General features: G+C 42.6%; 1 protein-coding gene across 2 annotated transcripts in view; it reads right to left on the bottom strand.

The window, feature by feature from the left end:
* LOC311139788 (protein Jumonji-like) overlaps nt 1-24,873 on the bottom strand; it is an 83,559-nt gene that overhangs the window by 57,872 nt on the left and 814 nt on the right. The gene's annotated exons all lie outside the window — the stretch shown is intronic.

Below are 24,873 nucleotides of genomic sequence, written 5' to 3'. Positions count from 1 at the left end.
TGACCAGGGCCCATAGGGCTATGGTCAAAAGTAGTGCACTATGTAGGGAATAGGGTGCCATTTGGGACACAAACTCAGTTTGAAATAGTATTTGTTCAGCTGGAGAGCACCTGGCTGAAATGTCTATGACACATCAAATCAAAGAGACTGGACATAGCTGTTCAAAGGGAAAAGAAGGAACCAAACTGAACGTAGGGGTTTCCTCTCTCTCTCTCAGCTAGTCAACTTTCATCTGGGTACTGACAAAGTGGAAATGAACCCAGAACAACACTTACACTAACGCATGCATCATTTAGACTAATGCATCCTGTGCGGTGTATCTGTCTTGAGACTCAAGCCCCGGCACCACAGTAGTAAGTCTAACTAAGCACCAGTCAAGGCCAGCCAGTACAAAGAGAGAGTCATTACAAACACTTGATATGAAATGCTGTTGAAACTTGATATCATCTGTGAGAGAGAAGCCATAGGGCACGTGTCAGAGAGGGTTTCCAACAGGCTGGGTTGTGTTATTATAGCACACATTGCCTGTCGATCGTGTCCCAAATGGCACCCTATTCCCTATATAGTGCACTACTTTTGACCATAGGGCTCTGGGTGCTATTTGGGACGCAAGCTACAGTGTTTGAACAGAATACATTCCTCCCCCAGAAGCTGTTCCTGTGTGGATCTCCTCTCTTCCTGTTCCACATATGTAGGCTATTCCAGCTGAACCGCATGACCCACATCTCTACACACACACCGACACACACACACACACTCACACAAACAGACGGACACACACACACACTCACACTCACACCACACACGGATGCACACACTCACATTGAAAATCCCATATAGCACTGTGTCTAAGAATTCCTTTCACGTTTACTGTAGCAATGCTGCTGCAGCGGAGGAGTTTCTTGGAGTGACGGAGCCATACCATGACGACCATGAATCAGAGTCTTTGTGACATCACACATGCACACACACACACACACACACACACAGGTAATAAAAACCCTTCTGGCCTTTAGCCAATAAGTCAAGTCCTTCTCAACACAGTGATAATAGTAGCCTGCTGAATGTCCCAGCAGAAATGAGTGGGCTACAGTAGCCTGCTGAATGTCCCAGCAGAAATGAGTGGGCTACAGTAGCCTGCTGAATGTCCCAGCAGAAATGAGTGGGCTACAGTAGCCTGCTGAATGTCCCAGCAGAAATGAGTGGGCTACAGTAGCCTGCTGAATGTCCCAGCAGAAATGAGTGGGCTACAGTAGCCTGCTGAATGTCCCAGCAGAAATGAGTGGGCTACAGTAGCCTGCTGAATGTCCCAGCAGAAATGAGTGGGCTACAGTAGCCTGCTGAATGTCCCAGCAGAAATGAGTGGGCTACAGTAGCCTGCTGAATGTCCCAGCAGAAATGAGTGGGCTACAGTAGCCTGCTGAATGTCCCAGCAGAAATGAGTGGGCTACAGTAGCCTGCTGAATGTCCCAGCAGAAATGAGTGGGCTACAGTATCATTACAAGGAGTTTGTTCAGGCTTTTCTCTTATAAGAGTGGGAGTGATCAAGCTAGCCTAAAAAACATGCAATCTGCTTTAGCGTCTGCTAAATGTTATACATTATACATTGTTTTCTCCCAAAGCACTCTTATAAGAGTGAGACATGTGATCTCAACCTGGTCTCAGAGCATTTCGCATTATTCTGTACGTAAATCCCAGACTCTCCATTTAGTATGATATGTTACGTTTCGTATGGTATGTATTAATTTGTGGATGTCCATCACCCATTTCGTATGATACTGTATGTTACGAATTACAATTCATATTATATGTTACGAATTCTCAAAATGTACATTATGTTACAAATTAGCAAAACGTGTTAAATGTTAGAAATTTACAGAATGTATGGTATGTTACGAATTCTAGCTAGGTGGCTAGGTGGCTAACGTTAGCTAGCTGGCTAACGTTCACTAGGCTCGGGGTTAGGGGTTAGGGTTAAGATTAAGTTAAGGAGTTAGGTTAAAGGGTTAAGGTTAGGAGAAGGGTTAACTAAAAGGGTTATGGTTAGGGTTAGGGGAAGGGTTAGCTAACATGCTAAGTAGTTGAAAAGTAGTTAAAAAGTAGTAAGTAGTTGAAAAGTTACTAATTAGCTAAAATGCTAAAGTTGTCCGTGATGAGATTCTAACTTGCAACCTTTGTATTGCTAGACGTTCTTGTTATACGCCCACCCAACAACCTTTGTATTGCTAGACGTTCTCGTTATATGCCCACCCATCAACCTTTGTATTGCTAGACGTTCTCGTTACACGCCCACCCAACAACCTTTGTATTGCTAGACGTTCTCGTTACACGCCCACCCATCAACCTTTGTATTGCTAGACGTTCTCGTTACACGCCCACCCATCAACCTTTGTATTGCTAGACGTTCTCGTTATATGCCCACCCAACAACCTTTGTATTGCTAGACGTTCTCGTTATACGCCCACCCAACAACCTTTGTATTGCTAGACGTTCTCGTTATATGCCCACCCAACAACCTTTGTATTGCTAGACGTTCTCGTTATATGCCCACCAAACCACCTTACTTCAGTTTTTGCCTTAAGTAACCATCTGTCTTATGTAAACATACCAATCGTAACATTTCGTACAAATGTTAGTGTCCCGGATTTACATTTACTATGCTACGTTTAGTCAGTACTGTGTCTGTGTAATAATAATACATTTTATTTTAAGTGCTTTTCACGACACCCAAAGTCACTTACATACACAAGAAAATCGGCAGGATAAAATAGAAGTAAACATGATGACAGACTAACCATGGAGAACACTAAACATGATGACAGACTAACCATGGAGAACACTAAACGTGATGACAGACTAACCATGGAGAACACTAAACGTGATGACAGACTAACCATGGAGAACACTAAACGTGATGACAGACTAACCATGGAGAACACTAAACATGATGACAGACTAACCATGGAGAACACTAAACATGATGACAGACTAACCATGGAGAACACTAAACGTGATGACAGACTAACCATGGAGAACACTAAATGTGATGACAGACTAACCATGGAGAACACTAAACATGATGACAGACTAACCATGGAGAACACTAAACATGATGACAAACTAACCATGGAGAACACTAAACGTGATGACAGACTAACCATGGAGAACACTAAACGTGATGACAGACTAACCATGAAGAACACTAAACATGATGACAGACTAACCATGGAGAACACTAAACGTGATGACAGACTAACCATGGAGAACACTAAACGTGATGACAGACTAACCATGGAGAACACTAAACGTGATGACAGACTAACCATGGAGAACACTAAACATGATGACAGACTAACCAGGGAGAACACTAAACATGATGACAGACTAACCAAGGAGAATACTAAACATGATGACAGACTAACCATGGAGAACACTAAACATGATGACAGACTAACCATGGAGAACACTAAACGTGATGACAGACTAACCATGGAGAACACTAAACATGATGACAGACTAACCATGGAGAACACTAAACGTGATGACAGACTAACCAGGGAGAACACTAAACGTGATGACAGACTAACCATGGAGAACACTAAACATGATGACAGACTGACTAGGGAGAACACTAAACATGATGACAGACTAACCATGGAGAACACTAAACATGATGACAGACTAACCATGGAGAACACTAAACATGATGACAGACTAACCAAGGAGAACACTAAACATGATGACAGACTAACCATGGAGAACACTAAACATGATGACAGACTAACCAAGGAGAACACTAAACATGATGACAGACTAACCAGGAAGTGAACTAGATGGAGGATAAAAGCTAAGACACAGAGAATCCGGGTAACTGTGTGAAGAGGTGTGTCTTTAGTGTGGAATATGTGTATGGATTGTGAGGTTCTGACATGGACAGGGAGGGAGGTAGTGGAGCAGCAGTGCTAAAAGCCCGGTCCCCCATGGAGCAGAGCCTGGTGTGAGGGATGGTGATAAGGCCAGTGTCAGAGGAGTGTATTTCAGGCTGTTCAACACATCCCAAATGGCACCCTATTCCTTATACAGTGCATTCGGAAAGTATTCAAACCCCTTGACTTTTTACAAATGTTGTTACGTTACAGCCTTATTCTCAACATTTATTTTTTATCCTCATAAATCTATACACAATACCTCATAATGACAAAGCAAAAACATGCATTTCAATTTTTTTGCTAATTTATTAAAAATAAAGAACTGAAATATCACATTTACATAAGTATTCAGACCCTTTACTTAGTACTTTGTTGAAGCACCTTTGGCAGCGATTACAGCCTTGAGTCTTCTTGGGTATGACGCTACAAGCTTGGCACACCTGTATTTGGGGAGTTTCTCCCATTCTTCTCTGCAGATCCTCTCAAGCTCTGTCAGGTTGGATGGGGAGCGTTGCTTCACAGCTATTTTCAGGTCTCTCCAGAGATGTTAGATCAGGTTCAAGTCTGGGCTCTGGCTGAGCCACTCAAGGACATTCAGAAACTTGTCCCGAAGCCACTCTTGCGTTGACTTGGCTGTGTGCTTAGGGTCGTTGCCTTGTTGGAAGGTGAACCTTCGCCCCTGTCTGATGTCCTGAGCGCTCTGGAGCAGGTTGTCATCAAGGATCTCTCTGTACTTTGCTTCGTTCATCTTTCCCTCGATTCTGACTAGTCTCCCAGTCCCTGCCGCTGAAAAACATCCCACAGCATGATGCTGCCACCACCATGCTTCACCGTAGAGATGGTGCCAGGTTTCCTTCAGACGTGACGCTTGGCATTCAGGCCAAAGAGTTCAATCTTGGTTTCATCAGACCAGAGAATCTTGTTTCTCATGGTCTGAGTGTAACCATGAGATGCCTTTTGGCCTTAGGGGCCTTTTGGCAAACTCCAAGCGGGCTGTCATGTGCCTTTTACTGAGGAGTGGCTTCCGTCCGGCCACTCTACCATAAATGCCTGATTGGTGGTGTGCTGCAGAGATGATTGTCCTTCTGGAAGGTTCTCCCATCTCCACAGAGGAACTCTGGAGCTCAGTCAGAGTGACCATCGGGTTCTTTGTCACCTCATTGACCAAGGCCCTTCTCCCCCCAATTGCTCAGTTTGGCCGGGCGGCCAGCGCTAGGAAGAGTCTTGGTGGTTCCAAACGTCTTCCATTTAAGAATGATGGAGGCCACTGTGTTCTTGGGGACCTTCAATGCTGCAGACATTTTTTGGTACCCTTCCCCAGATCTGTGCCTCGACACAATCCTATCTCGGAGCTCTACGGACAATCCCTCGACCTCATGGCTTGGTTTTTGCTCTGACATGCACTGTCAACTGTGGGACCTTATACAGTGGGGAGAACAAGTATTTGATACACTGCCGATTTTGCAGGTTTTCCTACTTACAAAGCATGTAGAGGTCTGTAATTTTTATCATAGGTACACTTCAACTGTGAGAGACGGAATCTAAAACAAAAATCCAGAAAATCACATTGTATGATTTTTAAGTAATTAATTTGCATTTTATTGCATGACATAAGTATTTGATCACCTACCAACCAGTAAGAATTCTGTCTCTCACAGACCTTTAAGAAGCCCTCCTGTTCTCCACTCATTACCTGTATTAACTGCACCTGTCCACACACTCAATCAAACAGACTCCAACCTCTCCACAATGGCCAAGACCAGAGAGCTGTGTAAAGACATCAGGGATAAAATTGTAGACCTGCACAAGGCTGGGATGGGCTACAGGACAATAGGCAAGCAGCTTGGTGAGAAGGCAACAACTGTTGGCGCAATTATTAGAAAATGGAAGAAGTTCAAGATGACGGTCAATCACCCTCGGTCTGGGGCTCCATGCAAGATCTCACCTCGTGGGGCATCAATGATCATGAGGAAGGTGAGGGATCAGCCCAGAACTACACGGCAGGACCTGGTCAATGACCTGAAGAGAGCTGGGACCACAGTCTCAAAGAAAACCATTAGTAACACACTACGCCGTCATGGATTAAAATCCTGCAGCGCACGCAAGGTCCCCCTGCTCAAGCCAGCGCATGTCCAGGCCGTCTGAAGTTTGCCAATGACCATCTGGATGATCCAGAGGAGGAATGGGAGAAGGTCATGTGGTCTGATGAGACAAAAATAGAGCTTTTTGGTCTAAACTCCACTCGCCGTGTTTGGAGGAAGAAGAAGGTACAACCCCAAGAACATCATCCCAACCGTGAAGCATGGAGGTGGAAACATCATTATTTGGGGATGCTTTTCTGCAAAGGGGACAGGACGACTGCACCGTATTGAGGGGAGGATGGATGGGGCCATGTATCGCGAGATCTTGGCCAACAACCTCCTTCCCTCAGTAAGAGCATTGAAGATGGGTTGTGGCTGGGTCTTCCAGCATGACAACGACCCGAAACACACAGCCAGGGCAACTAAGGAGTGGATCCGTAAGAAGCATCACAAGGTCCTGGAGTGCCCTAGCCAGTCTCCAGACCTGAACCCAATAGAAAATCTTTGGAGGGAGCTGAAAGTCCGTATTGCCCAGCGACAGCCCCGAAACCTGAAGGATCTGGAGAAGGTCTGTATGGAGGAGTGGGCCAAAATCCCTGCTGCAGTGTGTGCAAACCTGGTCAATACCTACAGGAAACGTATGATCTCTGTAATTGCAAACAAAGGTTTCTGTACCAAATATTAAGTTCTGCTTTTCTGATGTATCAAATACTTATGTCATGCAATAAAATGCAAATTATTTACTTAAAAATCATACAATGTGATTTTCTGGATTTTTGTTTTAGATTCCGTCTCTCACAGTTGAAGTGTACCTATGATAAAAATTACAGACCTCTACATGCTTTGTAAGTAGGAAAACCTGCAAAATCGGTAGTGTATCAAATACTTGTTCTCCCCACTGTATAGGCAGGTGTGCCTTTCCAAATCATGTCCAATCAATTGAATTTACCATAGGTGGACTCCAATCAAGTTGTAGAAACATCTCAAGGACGATCAATGGAAACAGGATGCACCTGAGCTCAATTTCGAGTCTCATAGCAAAGGGTCTGAATACTTATGTAAATAAGGTATTTCTGTTTTTTATTGTTAATACATTTGCAAAGATTTCTAAAAAACGTTTTTTGTTTTGTCATTATGGGGTATTGTGTGTAGATTGATGAGGAAAAATATATATTTAATCAATTTTAGAATAAGGCTGTAACGTAACAAAATGTGGAAAAAGTCAAGGGGTCTGAATACTTTCCAAATGCACTGTATAGTGCACTACTTTTGACCAGCAGTGCACTAAATACAAAATAGGGTGCTGTTTGGGACTAAGCCAGTCACTAGACAGACAGTCCCCCAGAGACTGAAGTCAAAGTGCTAAACGTGCTGCTCAGCCCCTCTCTCTTTTTCTCTTTCTCTCTCTCTCTCTCTCTCTCTCTCTCTCTCTCGCTCTCTCTCTCTCTCTCGCTCTCTCTCTCTCGCTCTCTCTCTCTCTCTCTCTCTCGCGCTATCTCTCTCGCTATCTCTATCTCTCTCTATCTCTCTCGCTATCTCTCTCTGTCTCTCTCTCAATTTCAAATTCAATTTAAGGGCTTTATTGGCATGGGAAACGTATGTTAACATTGCCAAAGCAAGTGAAGTAGATAGTAAACAAAAGTGAAATAAACAATAAATATTAAGAGTAAACATTACACTCACAAAAGTTCCAAAAGAATAAAGACATTTCAAATGTCATATTATGTCTATATACAGTGTTGCAACAATGTGCAAATAGTTAAAGTACAAGTGGGAAAATAAATAAACATAAATATGGGTTGTATTTACAATGGTGTTTGTTCTTCACTGGTTGCCCTTTTCTTGTGGCAACAGGTCACACATCTTGCAGCTGTGATGGCACACTGTGGTTTTTCACCCAGTAGATAAGGGAGTTTATCAAAATTGGGTTTGTTTTCGAATTCTTTGTGGATCGCTGTAATCTGAGGGAAATATGTGTCTCTAATATGGTCATACATTTGGCAGGAGGTTAGAAAGTGCAGCTCAGTTTCCACCTCATTTTGTGGGCAGTGTGCACATAGCCTGTCTTCTCTTGAGAGCCAGGTCTGCCTACGGCAGGTCTGTCTCTCTCTCTATCTCTCTCTCTCTCTCTCTCTCTCTCTCTCTCTCTCTCTCTCTCTCTCTCTCTCTGTGGGTTAGAAGATCTTATTCATCTTAATCAAACAGGCAGGCAGACAGACAGACAGACAGTCCCTCCAATATAGGATTAAAAAGCAATTCATGAACTGAAAATGACCAATAATTGTCACTACATTTGTGAATTGGAATGTAAATTCCCTGTCCTGAGTTAACTGAGTTGGAATGAGATTGACCCCCGGCACTGTGCCAGTTGCTTTTGGCTCAGCGTATCTGCACATGTTCCTGTGGCAGCTGAAGAGTTAAGGGTGATGCTGCTGAGCCAAAATGACAAACATGGCCTAATTTCACCAGCCTTAACAGAACTGGATTTTTCCAGTCCACACAGTGTGAGACCACAGCACACACCTCTCCGTCAGAATCAACAGAACAGTCAGAAACACAAACGCACACTGTAATGTAGTTTGATGCAGAGACATATATGAAAGGATTTTTACCAAATAGCATCCTGTTCCCTTTATAGTGCCCTACTTTTGACCGGAGGCCTATATGGAATAGGGTGCCATTTGAGAAAATCCTCCCAGATGGCACCCTATTCACTATATAGTGAGTGCACTATGTTTGACCAGAGCTGGCTCTGGTCAAACGTAGTGCACTTTATGGGCCCTGGTCAAAAGTAGTGCACTATAATTGGAATAGGGTGCCATTTGGGACACAACCTCTCTTATGACCCCCCCCCACCGTCTTGTGGCCTGCACTTTTCTCCCTTCTGCTTGCTTCAGGCTGGTCTTGTCTGGTCTGCTGGACTCAATCCTCCTCACCCCTCCCAGTCCCAGGGTCAAAGGGGACTGTTGACCTCTGACCTCTGAATTCCTGTCAGCAATTTAGTCAGCCGGTAATGAGCATGGCGCCTGACCACAAAGAATCGCTGTTTTATAGACGTCTGTCCTGTTCTCTGTGTGTGTGTGTGTGTGTGTGTGTGTGTGTGTGTGTGTGTGTGTGTGTGTGTGTGTGTGTCAATCCGTCCGTCATCTCAGTGACTGAACACACTACACTTCCAGGTCCTGTCCTCCTCACACTACACTTCGAGGTCCTGTCCTCCTGACTGAACATACTACACTTCCAGGTACTGTCCTCCTCACACTACACTTCCAGGTCCTGTCCTCCTCACACTACACTTCCAGGTCCTGTCCTCCTCACACCACACTTCCAGGTCCTGTCCTCCTCACATTACACTTCCAGGTCCTGTCCTCCTGACTGAACACACTACACTTCCAGGTCCTGTCCTCCTCACACTACACTTCCAGGTCCTGTCCTCCTCACACTACACTTCCAGGTCTTGTCCTCCTCACACCACACTTCCAGGTCCTGTCCTCCTCACACTACACTTCCAGGTCCTGTCCTCCTGACTGAACACACTACACTTCCAGGTCCTGTCCTCCTCACACTACACTTCCAGGTCCTGTCCTCCTCACACCACACTTCCAGGTCCTGTCCTCCTCACACTACACTTCCAGGTCCTGTCCTCCTGACTGAACACACTACACTTCCAGGTCCTGTCCTCCTCACACTACACTTCCAGGTCCTGTCCTCCTCACACTACACTTCCAGGTCTTGTCCTCCTCACACCACACTTCCAGGTCCTGTCCTCCTCACACTACACTTCCAGGTCCTGTCCTCCTCACACTACACTTCCAGGTCCTGCCCTCCTCACACTACACTTCCAGGTCCTGTCCTCCTCACACCACACTTCCAGGTCCTGTCCTCCTCACACTACATTTCCACGTCCTGTCCTCCTCACACTACATTTCCAGGTCCTGTCCTCCTGCCTGAACACACTCTCCTCACACTACACTTCCACGTCCTGTCCTCCTCACACTACATTTCCAGGTCCTGTCCTCCTGCCTGAACACACTCTCCTCACACTACATTTCCAGGTCCTGTCCTCCTGACTGAATGTAATCCGATTTGACTCCAGACCTTCTCTTTCCTCCTCAACTTGTCAGACATTGTTCCCTGAGTATTCTAGAGGATTTCTGTCCAATCATTGTCTGTCTGTTAGACACACTGGCAAATGTGAAGAGATGTGAACGTGAGGTGGTTTTGTAAGGAAGTCAGTCACTGTGGCAGCCATGTAGCTAGTGGATTCGTCCCAAATGTCACCCTATTCCCTATATAGTGTTAGTGCACTACTTTTGATCAGAGCCCTATGGGCTAATGGGAAGAGCTGGTAATCCCTCCCTCCCTCCCTCCCTCCCTCCCTCCCTCCCTCCCTCCCTCCCTCCCTCCCTCCCTCCCTCCCTCTCTGCCTGCCTCCCTCCCTCCCTCCCTCCCTGCCTCCCTCTCTCTCTGCCTGCCTCCCTCCCTCCCTGCCTCCCTGCCTCCCTCCCTCCTTCCCTCCCTGCCTGACACAAAGGACATTCCACAGTGGGGCCTAGATGTCCCCCTCGGAGACCCACAGACAAGCACGACACACAATGTGACCAACAGCAGAGAAAACACATCCCAAATGGCACTATTCCCTATGTAGGGCACTACTTTTGACCAGGGCCATAAGGAATAGGGTGCAATTTGGGACGGAGACAAAAACACAAATACCCCCATGAACAGAAACAAACCCACTCGCCCCTGGGTTGTGCATCATCAAGCATTACACTACACAGCCTAAAATGGGGGCGGAGAGAGGGTCTCAGTGTCACACTTTCTTCATAGGTCTGACAATAAACTCTTCTCTAGTCTCTCCATGTGTCAGTCAGACCTGTCCAGTGGTGCATCTACCGCTGGTTGCTACAACCTGTCTGTGTGTTGAGGGGCTCTTGTTCACCGTGTTATTAGCGGCGTAAACACAAAAGGACAATGCTCTGTGGACTCCTGAAGTGTCAGATTACACCGCACAGGGATCCGGAGTTGGCTCACCAAGGGCACTTTGTTCTCTGTGACAGCACTATCCAAACAGTCACCTCGCGCCGCAAGATGGATCAGCATGGACCCAGCCAGCCAACAGCAGAAAGAGAGAGAGCCACGCCTTTTCTCTCCAGCTCTCCCTGGCAACAAGCCGTTTTTTTACACGCCTGCCCATTTCTCTCTCTCTGTCATAGACCAAACGTTTTGCTCTGCACTCTACTCTTCTTCCTCTGTGGATCAGACGGTCCGGCGGATAGCTTGGCCTGTGGATTCTGTTTGGGTTTAAACAGAGTAGAGGCAGTCAGTGTCTATACTTGCACCCATGGCCTTTAGTGTTTTCACTGAACACCCCCCTTGTCTCTGTTCTGTTGTCACAGAGCCAAGCTTTCATCAGGAGGCTTGGGTTGCTTGATGTCGTGTGGCTTAATGTACAGTCAAATCCCATAATGCCGCAGTCAGCTGGCTGCCTGGCTCTGCAGGAAGCACTGTATGAGGTACCTTTACAATGACCTACTTTGCAGAAATCTCCTAAACAGAGAGTGAGCGAGGAGAAGGATTTGAGGATAACCCGTCGCAAACTAACCTTTTCCATCAACCTTTTTGGTTGAGAAACGGGATGAAAAAGAAAGTGGATGTTTTATTTTCTACCAGCATCCCTTGAAAAAGTCAGCAGCCAAAACGGAATTATATTGAATTCAATAAATGTAGGCTTAAGACTAAGCAAGAACAAACTTGTATTTCTTGCATGTCCACCCTACCTCTCCATACAACATGTTGTCCACCCTACCTCTCCATACAACATGTTGTCCACCCTACCTCTCCATACAACATGTTGTCCACCCTACCTCTCCATACAACATGTTGTCCACCCTACCTCTCCACTCCATACAACATGTTGTCCACCCTACCTCTCCTCTCCATACAACATGTTGTCCACCCTACCTCTCCATATAACATGTTGTCCACCCTACCTCTCCATACAACATGTTGTCCACCCTACCTCTCCATACAACATGTTGTCCACCCTACCTCTCCATATAACATGTTGTCCACCCTACCTCTCCATACAACATGTTGTCCACCCTACCTCTCCATATAACATGTTGTCCACCCTACCTCTCCATACAACATGTTGTCCACCCTACCTCTCCACTCCATACAACATGTTGTCCACCCTACCTCTCCACTCCATACAACATGTTGTCCACCCTACCTCTCCATACAACATGTTGTCCACCCTACCTCTCCATACAACATGTTGTCCACCCTACCTCTCCATACAACATGTTGTCCACCCTACCTCTCCATACAACATGTTGTCCACCCTACCTCTCCACTCCATACAACATGTTGTCCACCCTACCTCTCCACTCCATACAACATGTTGTCCACCCTACCTCTCCACTCCATACAACATGTTGTCCACCCTACCTCTCCACTCCATACAACATGTTGTCCACCCTACCTCTCCATACAACACGTTGTCCACCCTACCTCTCCATACAACATGTTGTCCACCCTACCTCTCCATACAACATGGAAGTAAGAAGTAGCGTCTGTCTCTGTTCAGTGCTTTGCCACCATGCCAGGATTTCATGACTGGGGCCCCAGTAAAACAGCCTGATCCACATCATTAAAGAGGTGCAGTAATAGCACCTCATTTTAACCAACACATTTAGACTCTCTCAATGGAGTCTGTGTTGATTCTAGAAATCACTCCCTTCCATAGCAGCTCTGTTGGACATGTCTAAGGCTATGCAAAGGAACTTGATGCAGTACAATGACCTCTGCGGAAGCACAGTTCCCGCTCAGCCCAGTCAAAACTGTTCGCTGCTCTGGCACCCCAATGGTGGAACAAGCTCCCTCACGACGCCAGGACGGCGGAGTCACTCACCACCTTCCGGAGACACTTGAAACCCTACCTCTTTAAGGAATACCTGGGATAGGATAAAGTAATCCTTCTACCCCCCCTTACCCCACCCCAAAGAAAAAAATTATATATATATATATATATATATATATATATATATATATATATATATATATATATATATATATATATATACAGTGGGGGAAAAAAGTATTTAGTCAGCCACCAATTGTGCAAGTTCTCCCACTTAAAAAGATGAGAGAGGCCTGTAATTTTCATCATAGGTACACGTCAACTATGACAGACAAATTGAGAATTTTTTTTTCCAGAAAATCACATTGTAGGATTTTTAATGAATTTAATTGCAAATTATGGTGGAAAATAAGTATTTGGTCACCTACAAACAAGCAAGATTTCTGGCTCTCACAGACCTGTAACTTCTTCTTTAAGAGGCTCCTCTGTCCTCCACTCGTTACCTGTATTAATGGCACCTGTTTGAACTTGTTATCAGTATAAAAGACACCTGTCCACAACCTCAAACAGTCACACTCCAAACTCCACTATGGCCAAGACCAAAGAGCTGTCAAAGGACACCAGCAACAAAATTGTAGACCTGCACCAGGCTGGGAAGACTGAATCTGCAATAGGTAAGCAGCTTGGTTTGAAGAAATCAACAGTGGGAGCAATTATTAGGAAATGGAAGACATACAAGACCACTGATAATCTCCCTCGATCTGGGGGTCCACGCAAGATCTCACCCCGTGGGGTCAAAATGATCACAAGAACGGTGAGCAAAAATCCCAGAACCACACGGGGGGACCTAGTGAATGACCTGCAGAGAGCTGGGACCAAAGTAACAAAGCCTACCATCAGTAACACACTACGCCGCCAGGGACTCAAATCCTGCAGTGCCAGATGTGTCCCCCTGCTTAAGCCAGTACATGTCCAGGCCCGTCTGAAGTTTGCTAGAGTGCATTTGGATGATCCAGAAGAGGATTGGGAGAATGTCATTTGGTCAGATGAAATCAAAATATAACTTTTTGGTAAAAACTCAACTCGTCATTTTTGGAGGACAAAGAATGCTGAGTTGCATCCAAAGAACACCATACCTACTGTGAAGCATGGGGGTGGAAACATCATGCTTTGGGGCTGTTTTTCTGCAAAGGGACCAGGACGACTGATCCGTGTAAAGGAAAGAATGAATGGGGCCATGTATCGTGAGATTTTGGAGTGAAAACCTCCTTCCTTCAGCAAGGGCATTGAAGATGAATCGTGGCTGGGTCTTTCAGCATGACAATGATCCCAAACACACCGCCCGGGCAACGAAGGAGTGGCTTCGTAAGAAGCATTTCAAGGTCCTGGAGTGGCCTAGCCAGTCTCCAGATCTCAACCCCATAGAAAATCTTTGGAGGGAGTTGAAAGTCCGTGTTGCCCAGCGACAGCCCCAAAACATCACTGCTCTAGAGGAGATCTGCATGGAGGAATGGGCCAAAATACCAGCAACAGTGTGTGAAAACCTTGTGAAGACTTACAAAAAACGTTTGACCTGTGTCATTGCCAACAAAGGGTATATAACAAAGTATTGAGAAACTTTTGCTATTGACCAAATACTTATTTTCCACCATAATTTGCAAATAAATTCATTAAAAATCCTACAATGTGATTTTCTGGATTTTTTTTTCTCATTTTGTCTGTCATAGTTGACGTGTACCTATGATGAAAATTACAGGCCTCTCTCATCTTTTTAAGTGGGAGAACTTGCACAATTGGTGGCTGACTAAATACTTTTTTCCCCACTGTATATATATATATATATATATATATATATATATATATATAACAACATATTGTAAAGTGGTTATCCCACTGGCTATAAGGTGAATGCACCAATTTGTAAGTCGCTCTGGATAAGAGCGTCTGCTAAATGCCGTAAATGTAAATGTACAATAAAAAATGATTTTTTTTTTGGGGGGGGGGGGGTTTCACATAAATTCATAATGTATTTAAACGATTTACAATGGGCAAATTTTAATTATGCCAGGGCGAATTATTGCATGTTTCTCATTCTGTCTTTGACATTATACAACGATAACCTAATACATGCATTTAGAGAATGCCTGAAAATAGTTTCCATACTGAAAATACCTACATACTGAAAATACCTACATACTGAAAATACCTACATACTGTACCACAAAATGACCCAATAAATAGGCCATGTCGTGTTTACATCCTTAGAATAAATTGTTGAAACATTTTCAGACCTTGGAGAGATTATTCTACTTTCTCCCACTGTTAGTTAGTTAGTCTAGATACAGTGGGGATCTGCCCCAAATGGCAAACTATTCCCTATATATTTCACATCAAAAAGATATAGGGTGCCATTTGGAGTGCACACTAGAATGCAGAGTAGGACTTCTTCATTACCTCGTAATGCTGAAGTATAAATCTGTCTGTGGGGAGTAGTCTGTATTTATGTGTCTGTTGAAAATCCCTAAAATGAAAACTGCCGCTCCTTTGTGTCCCACTCTCACATTCTAGGTAGAAGACTGTAAAATCCTGTTCCGTATCATTCTAGGTAGAAGACTGTAAAATCCTGTTCCATATCATTCTAGGTAGAAGACTGTCAAATCTTGTTCCGTATCATTTGAGGTAGAAGACTGTAAAATCCTGTTCCGTATCATTCTAGGTAGAAGACTGTAAAATCCTGTTCCGTATCATTCTAGGTAGAAGACTGTAAAATCCTGTTCCGTATCATTCTAGGTAGAAGACTGTAAAATCCTGTTCCGTATCATTCTAGGTAGAAGACTGTAAAACCTGTTCCGTATCATTCTAGGTAGCAGGCTGTAAAATCCTGTTCCGTATCATTCTAGGTAGAAGACTGTAAAATCCTGTTCTGTATCATTCTAGGTAGATGACTGTAAAATCTTGTTCCGTATCATTCTAGGTAGAAGACTGTAAAATCCTGTTCCGTATCATTTGAGGTAGAAGACTGTAAAATCTTGTTCCGTATAATTTGAGGTAGCAGGCTGTAAAAATCCTGTTCCGTATCATTCTAGGTAGAAGACTGTAAAATCCTGTTCCGTATCATTCTAGGTAGAAGGCTGTAAAATCCTGTTCCGTATCATTCTAGGTAGAAGATTGTAAAATCCTGTTCTGTATCATTCTAGGTAGAAGATTGTAAAATCCTGTTCCGTATCATTCTAGGTAGAAGACTGTAAAATCCTGTTCCGTATCATTCTAGGTAGAAGACTGTAAAATCCTGTTCCATATCATTCTAGGTAGAAGACTGTCAAATCTTGTTCCGTATCATTTGAGGTAGAAGACTGTAAAATCCTGTTCCGTATCATTCTAGGTAGAAGACTGTAAAATCCTGTTCCTTATCATTCTAGGTAGAAGACTGTAAAATCCTGTTCCGTATCATTCTAGGTAGAAGACTGTAAAATCCTGTTCCGTATCATTCTAGGTAGAAGACTGTAAAACCTGTTCCGTATCATTCTAGGTAGCAGGCTGTAAAATCCTGTTCCGTATCATTCTAGGTAGAAGACTGTAAAATCCTGTTCCGTATCATTCTAGGTAGATGACTGTAAAATCTTGTTCCGTATCATTCTAGGTAGAAGACTGTAAAATCCTGTTCCGTATCATTCTAGGTAGAAGACTGTAAAATCCTGTTCCGTATCATTCTAGGTAGAAGACTGTAAAATCCTGTTCCGTATCATTCTAGGTAGAAGACTGTAAAATCCTGTTCCGTATCATTCTAGGTAGAAGACTGTCAAATCTTTTTCTGTATCATTTGAGGTAGAAGACTGTAAAATCTTGTTCCGTATCATTCGAGGTAGCAGGCTGTAAAATCCTATTCCGTATCATTCTAGGTAGAAGACTGTAAAATCCTGTTCCGTATCATTCTAGGTAGAAGGCTGTAAAATCCTGTTCCGTATCATTCTAGGTAGAAGATTGTAAAATCCTGTTCTGTATCATTCTAGGTAGAAGATTGTAAAATCCTGTTCCGTATCATTCTAGGTAGAAGACTGTCAAATCTTGTTCCGTATCATTCTAGGTAGAAGACTTTCAAATCTTGTTCCATATCATTCGAGTTAGCAGGCTGTAAAATCCTGTTCCGTATCATTCTAGGTAGAAGACTGTAAAATCCTGTTCCGTATCATTCTAGGTAGAAGGCTGTAAAATCCTGTTCTGTATCATTCTAGGTAGAATATTGTAAAATCCTGTTCTGTATCATTCCAGGTAGAAGATTGTAAAATCCTGTTCCGTATCATTCTCGGTAGAAGACTGTCAAATCTTGTTCCGTATCATTCTAGGTAGAAGACTGTCAAATCTTGTTCCATATCATTTGAGGTAGAAGACTGTAAAATCCTGTTCCGTATCATTCTAGGTAGAAGACTGTCAAAACTTGTTCCGTATCATTCGAGGTAGAAGGCTGTAAAATCCTGTTCCGTATCATTCTAGGTAGAATACTGTAAAATCCTCTTCCGTATCATTCGAGGTAGAAGACTGTAAAATCCTGTTCTGTATCATTCTAGGTAGAAGACTGTATTATCCTGTTCCGTATCATTCTAGGTAGAAGACTGTAAAATCCTGTTCCGTATCATTCTAGGTAGAAGACTATAAAATCCTGTTCTGTATCATTCTAGGTAGAATACTGTAAAATCCTGTTCTGTATCATTCTAGGTAGAATACTGTAAAATCCTGTTCTGTATAATTCTAGGTAGAAGACTGTAAAATCCTGTTCTGTATCATTCTAGGTAGAAGACTGTAAAATCCTGTTCCGTATCATTCTAGGTAGAAGATTGTAAAATCCTGTTCTGTATCATTCTAGGTAGAAGATTGTAAAATCCTGTTCCGTATCATTCTAGGTAGAAGACTGTCAAATCTTGTTCCGTATCATTCTAGGTAGAAGACTTTCAAATCTTGTTCCATATCATTCGAGTTAGCAGGCTGTAAAATCCTGTTCCGTATCATTCTAGGTAGAAGACTATAAAATCCTGTTCCGTATCATTCTAGGTAGAAGGCTGTAAAATCCTGTTCCGTATCATTCTAGGTAGAAGACTATAAAATCCTGTTCTGTATCATTCTAGGTAGAATACTGTAAAATCCTGTTCTGTATCATTCTAGGTAGAATACTGTAAAATCCTGTTCTGTATAATTCTAGGTAGAAGACTGTAAAATCCTGTTCTGTATCATTCTAGGTAGAAGACTGTAAATTCCTGTTCCGTATCATTCTGGGGCGGCAGGTAGCTTAGTGGTTAAGAGCGTTGTGCCAGTAACCGAAAGGTCGCTGGTTCTAATCCCCGAGCCGACTAGGTGAAAAATCTGTCGATGTGCCCTTGAGCAAGGCACTTAACCCTAATTGCTCCTGTAAGTCGCTCTGGATAAGAGCGTCTGCTAAATGACTAAAATGTAAATTCTAGGTAGAAGACTATAAATCCTGTTCCGTATCAGAACTACCTCGGTTTGTCAATAAACCTCGCTGCTGCTGCTTTTCCTGGAGGAAATAAATACTGAACAATAAATTAATCTGAAAGTAAAAGTCTCTTTCGATGTTTTCACTTCTCTCAACATCTGCCAGTATGGATTAAACGTAGAGATTGAGGAAAGGAAAAATATTCAAAAGGCTTGCTGTAATCTAGCTCAGATGAAATATGATCTTGTAAATTAATTCCATACAATTATCTTGAAGACGTTGACAAATCCCCTAGTTTCTATTAACCTGATTTGAATAATAAAGCTACTGACTGACTGACATCTGATCGTCTGTTTTATTGGCAGTTCTTTTTACTACTGTAATCAAATCACTCTCCACTCTACAGAAAGGGCCTGAAAACCCTTTAATACAAGAGTAGCAATTTGTAGCCCTTGAATCAAAGTAGCCCTTAAATCAAAATCAAAGTAGTCTTTGATTACCCATAATGTCCTGACACTACGGATAATGCTATATAAATCTGACCTTGATTCTACACTGATATAGCCCTGAGACTGTGTGACACTGATAAAGCCCTGAGACTGTGTGACACTGATAAAGCCCTGAGACTGTGTGACACTGATATAGCCCTGAGACTGTGTGACACTGATAAAGCCCTGAGACTGTGTGACACTGATAAACCCCTGAGACTGTGTGACACTGATATAGCCCTGAGACTGTGTGACACTGATAAAGCCCTGAGACTGTGTGACACTGATAAAGCCCTGAGACTGTGTGACACTGATAAAGCCCTGAGACTGTGTGACACTGATAAAGCCCTGAGACTGTGTGACACTGATATAGCCCTGAGACTGTGTGACACTGATAAAGCCCTGAGACTGTGTGACACTGATAAAGCCCTGAGACTGTGTGACACTGATATAGCCCTGAGACTGTAGGACACTGATATAGCCCTGAGACTGTAGGACACTGATATAGCCCTGAGACTGTAGGACACTGATATAGCCCTGAGACTGTAGGACACTGATAAAGCCCTGAGACTGTAGGACACTGATATAGCCCTGAGACTGTGTGACACTGATATAGCCCTGAGACTGTAGGACACTGATAAAGCCCTGAGACTGTGTGACACTGATAAAGCTCCTCTGATTATGTCATTTCTAACTGTACTGTAGACAGCTTGTGGGCCCTTACATAACAGACTTAACTGTAAAACTGTGTAAACAAAAGAAAAAACGATTGCTCCTCTGTGTGAAGAGAAACACTGTTTACTGCTGACACTGCACATCTAATTCAGGGAGAAACCCCGGCGACTACGCAGCGAAGTGGAACATTCCCTATTGGCAGCAAAATCACAGCTCACAACTTCCCATGCCAAGAAATAAAATAACAAACTCGTCTTGTTCGTTCATCCGAGTTCGTGCCTCCATTTCTCCATTCATATCTCCCTAGGCTTCTCCTGTTGCAACTACTGTGTCAATCTGGTGACATTTCCATCTGTCTTCCCCATGACTCTACTCCAGCGTCTAAAACAGTATTTAGATCAAATCACATTTTTTGTTTCCGCCAAACACTGAAACACATACTTCAACTTGGCCCTCCTCACTTGTGCGCCTGATAAAACAAACAGTGCATGTATCCCAAATGGCACCCTGTTCCCTATATATAGCGCACTACTTTTGACCAGGCAGCATAGAGCTCTGGTCAAATGGCCCATTGGGATCTGGTCAATTGGCCCATTGGGAGCTGGTCAAAAGTAGTGCACTATATAGGGAATAGGGTGCCATTTGGGACGTACGCTGTGACAGCCTCTTTACATGTGTAAAGGCCCAGCAGTGGCAGCTGTGCTTACCCCACCACACACCAGTGAATTAGGCCTTAGACCAGCTGAGTAGCTGTACTGAGGCAACCACACAGAGGAACCCTGTTATCCCCTATGCTATCCCCTCTGATGTACTGTTCTGAAGCTTTAACTACTGTCATTCATTAAAACAACAGTTTCAATGTTTAACGTCTCTCTCATTATGTTGTTTTTCATTATGAATTGTGAATAATAACGTGAGTGAGAAAGAAAGAGAAAAGGCCATCAAATATCAGAGGAAATCATTTTTTTAAAAGTACTGCCAACATGCTGACCAAGAAACCTGATAGCCAAATTCATTTTCAGCTGTTAAAGGGGCAATATGGTATTCAAACCACAAAAATGATTTAAAAGTCAAAAAATGTATGTATGAATCCCAGGTTGCCACTTTAAAATGCAATTTTGTGTATGGGAAATCACAGTGATTCCTGTCCTTGTTATGATTATGTTTATTATATAATGTTAATACAGTAAGTCCTTGACATAGAACTGTTCACGAATCAGGAATGATTTTAGCCATCAGAGCCTGCTTGTTCCTTCAGCACGCCATTGTTTTAGGGACCACCCGCTGTAGACGTCTGCCGAGATCTTTCACACGATTCTACATGCGCACTCGGTCGGGCAAACTTCATTCTGTTACTCTGTGTCTGAGCCCCTAAGCCAAGCATGAGTAATAAAAGTCTTACACTAATTAAAGGTGGAAGTTAAACTACAATGGCCAGTGCTTGTCTGAGTCCAGGTTCAAGAAAGAGTCCCCTTTTGTTTGTTTTAGTGGCTGGCTCACTACATTGCTGACAAACTTTTACCGAAAACTAGACAGGAGTTTTTCCCAAGTTTCCTTCTTGGACAATTGACAATAGAAGAGATAGGAGTGAGCAACAACATGAGGAAGCACTTTAGAACACGACCCTTTGTGTGTGTCCCAAATGACACCATATACTCTACACAGTGCACTACTTTAGAACATGACACCTCCTGTGTCAGAATGGAAGTCCAAAATGAATGACTCTGTGTGTGTCCCAAATGGCACCCTATACTCTATATAGTGCACTACTTTTGACCAGAGCCCTATAGGCCTTGGTCAAAGACTCACAGAAGACAAACAGAGAATGCAAGGTCTTATTGTAATTCAAGCAGCCAGTGACACTACTGTTGAAGTGGAAGACAACTGGAAAAGGAATGTATTACAGTAGGTGTGACACTTCTTATGAATAATATGACCACTATAAAAATAGCTCCTGTTGCTGTAGGATTCAAGGACATTTTTACCTATTATTAGGTAGAGCTATTAAATTAATGTCCTATCTGATACTTGCTGAATAAGGTCAATTGGAAAGTAAATGATGAAATAATGCAATAACATTGTTGGAACAACGGGCGCAATAAATTAGCTAAATTGGGGGAGAAGTCAAATGAGGATAGGTTGCAATTGTTTAAACATCTTCAAATCAACATATGCACAGGAAATTGGACACATCAATCTCGTAGATATACAATTAACTTTTGCCACAGGCCCCTAACGTCTTACAGCCTGCATTAGTCCCCATATGATAATACTAAAAGTCATAAAATATATTACATTTTCTGAAAGACAATTAGGTTTTTAAATATAAATAATCAAATATTGATGCGATCTTGTAAATCAGGGATCGGGGCCCATACTGGGATTCACCCACACACACACAACAACCACACACACACACACACACACACACACACACACACATTAGATCTACCATAGGTCTCCATTTGGGTGACAGCACTGGATTGGTCATATAAAATAAAATATAAAATGTTGAAAATATCTTATTCTCAGAATTCAAAGTAACTGACTGAGAAAAGCTGTTTGATGTTTTAGGACAGTCTGATGTTGATGTTTTAGGACCGCCTGATGTTTTAGGACAGTCTGATGTTGATGTTTTAGGACAGTCTGATGTTGTTTTAGGGCAGTCTGATGTTGATGTTTTAGGACAGTCTGAAGTTTTAGGACAGTCTGATGTTGATGTTTTAGGACAGTCTGATGTTGATGTTTTAGAACAGTCTGAAGTTTTAGGACAGTCTGATGTTGATGTTTTAGGACAGTCTGATGCTGATGTTTTAGGACAGTCTGATGATGATATTTTAGGACAGTCTGATGTTGCTGTTTTAGGACAGTCTGATGTTGTTTTAGGACAGTCTGATGTTGATGTTTTAGGACAATCTGATGTCGATGTTTTAGGACAGTCTGAAGTTTTAGGACAGTCTGATGTTGATGTTTTAGGACAGTCTGATGTTTATGTTTTAGGACAGTCTGATGCTGATGTTTTAGGACAGTCTGATGTTGCTTTTTTAGGACAGTCTGATGTTGTTTTAGGACAGTCTGATGTTGATGTTTTAGGACTGCCTGATGTTGATGTTTTAGGACAGTTGGCTGTTTTAGGACAGTCAGATGTTGATGTTTTAGGACAGTCTGGTGTTTTAGGACAGTCTAATGTTGATGTTTTAGGACAGTCTGATGTTGATGCTTTAGGACAGTCTGATGTTGATGTTTTAGGACAGTCTGATGATGATGTTTTAGAACAGTCTGATGTTGATGTTTTAGGACAGTTGGATGTTTTAGGACAGTCTGATGTTGATGTTTTAGGACAGTCTGAGGTTTTAAGACAGTATGGTGTTGATGTTTTAGGACAGTATGGTGTTGATGTTTGAGGACAGTCTAGTGTTGATGTTTGAGGACAGTCTGATGATTATGTTTTCGGACTGTCTGATGTTGATGTTTTAGGACAGTCTGACGTTTTAGGACAGTATGGTGTTGATGTTTTAGGACAGTATGGTGTTGATGTTTGAGGACAGTCTGATGATGATGTATTCAACTGTCTGAGGTTGATGTTTTAGGACAGTTGGCTGTTTTAGGACAGTCTGATGTTGATATTTTAGGACAGTCTTATGTTGATGTTTTAGGACAGTCTTTTGTTGATGTTTTAGGACAGTCTGATGATGATGTTTTAGGACAGTCTGATGTTGATGTTTTAGGACAGTCTGATGTTGATGTTTTAGGACAGTCTGATGCTGATGTTTTAGGACAGTCTGATGTTGCTTTTTTAGGACAGTCTGATGTTGTTTTAGGACAGTCTGATGTTGATGTTTTAGGACTGCCTGATGTTGATGTTTTAGGACAGTTGGATGTTTTAGGACAGTCTGATGTTGATGTTTTAGGACAGTCTGGTGTTTTAGGACAGTCTAATGTTGATGTTTTAGGACAGTCTGATGTTGATGCTTTAGGACAGGCTGATGTTGATGTTTTAGGACAGTCTGATGATGATGTTTTAGAACAGTCTGATGTTGATGTTTTAGGACAGTTGGATGTTTTAGGACAGTCTGATGTTGATGTTTTATGACAGTCTGAGGTTTTAAGACAGTATGGTGTTGATGTTTTAGGACAGTATGGTGTTGATGTTTGAGGACAGTCTAGTGTTGATGTTTGAGGACAGTCTGATGATGATGTTTTCGGACTGTCTGATGTTGATGTTTTAGGACAGTCTGACGTTTTAGGACAGTATGGTGTTGATGTTTTAGGACAGTATGGTGTTGATGTTTGAGGACAGTCTAGTGTTGATGTTTGAGGACAGTCTGATGATGATGTTTTCAACTGTCTGAGGTTGATGTTTTAGGACAGTTGGCTGTTTTAGGACAGTCTGATGTTGATATTTTATGACAGTCTTATGTTGATGTTTTAGGACAGTCTGTTGTTTATATTTTATGACAGTCTGATATTAATGTTTTATGACAGTCTGATGTTGATGTTTTAGGACAGTCTGGTGATGATGTTTTAGGACAGTCTGAAGTTATAGGACAGTATGGTGTTGATGTTTTAGGACAGTCTGATGTTCATGTTTTAGGACAGTCTGATGTTCATGTTTTAGGACAGTCTGAAGTTTTAGGACAGTATGGTGTTGATGTTTTAGGACAGTATGGTGTTGATGTTTGAGGACAGTCCAGTGCTGATGTTTTCGGACAGTCTGATGATGAAGTTTTCGGACTGTCTGTTGTTGATGTTTTAGGACAGTCTGAAGTTTTAGGACAGTATGGTGTTGATGTTTGAGGACAGTCTAGTGTTGATGTTTTCGGACAGTCTGATGATGATTTTTCGACTGTCTGAGGTTGATGTTTTAGGACAGTTGGCTGTTTTAGGACAGTCTGATGTTTATATTTTAGGACAGTCTGATGTTTATGTTTTAGGACAGTCTGCTGTTTTAGTACAGTCTGTTGTTTATATTTTATGACAGTCTGATGTGAATGTTTCATGACAGTCTGATGTTGTTTTAGGACAGTCTGATGTTGATGTTTTAGGACAGTCTGAAGTTTTAGGACAGTATGATGTTGATGTTTTAGGACAGTCTGTTGTTGATGTTTTAGGACAGTCTGTTGTTGATGTTTTAGAACAGTCTGTTGTTAATGTTTTAGGACAGTCTGATGTTCATGTTTGAGGCCAGTCTGGTGTTCATGTTTTAGGACAGTCTGGTGTTCATGTTTTAGGACAGTCTGATGTTGATGTTTTTGTACAGTCTGATGTTGATGTTTTAGGACATTCTGAAGTTTTAGGACAGTATGGTGTTGATGTTTTAGGACAGTCTGTTGTTGATGTTTTAGGACACTCTGATGATGATGTTTTAGGACAGTCTGTTGTTGATGTTTTA

The sequence above is a fragment of the Coregonus lavaretus genome, assembly GCF_964263955.1.
Source record: "Coregonus lavaretus genome assembly, chromosome: 13".
In the NCBI taxonomy this organism is placed as follows: domain Eukaryota; kingdom Metazoa; phylum Chordata; class Actinopteri; order Salmoniformes; family Salmonidae; genus Coregonus; species Coregonus lavaretus.
Note: the sequence above shows the minus strand (reverse complement) of the source record. Positions and strands in the feature narration are given on the sequence as shown.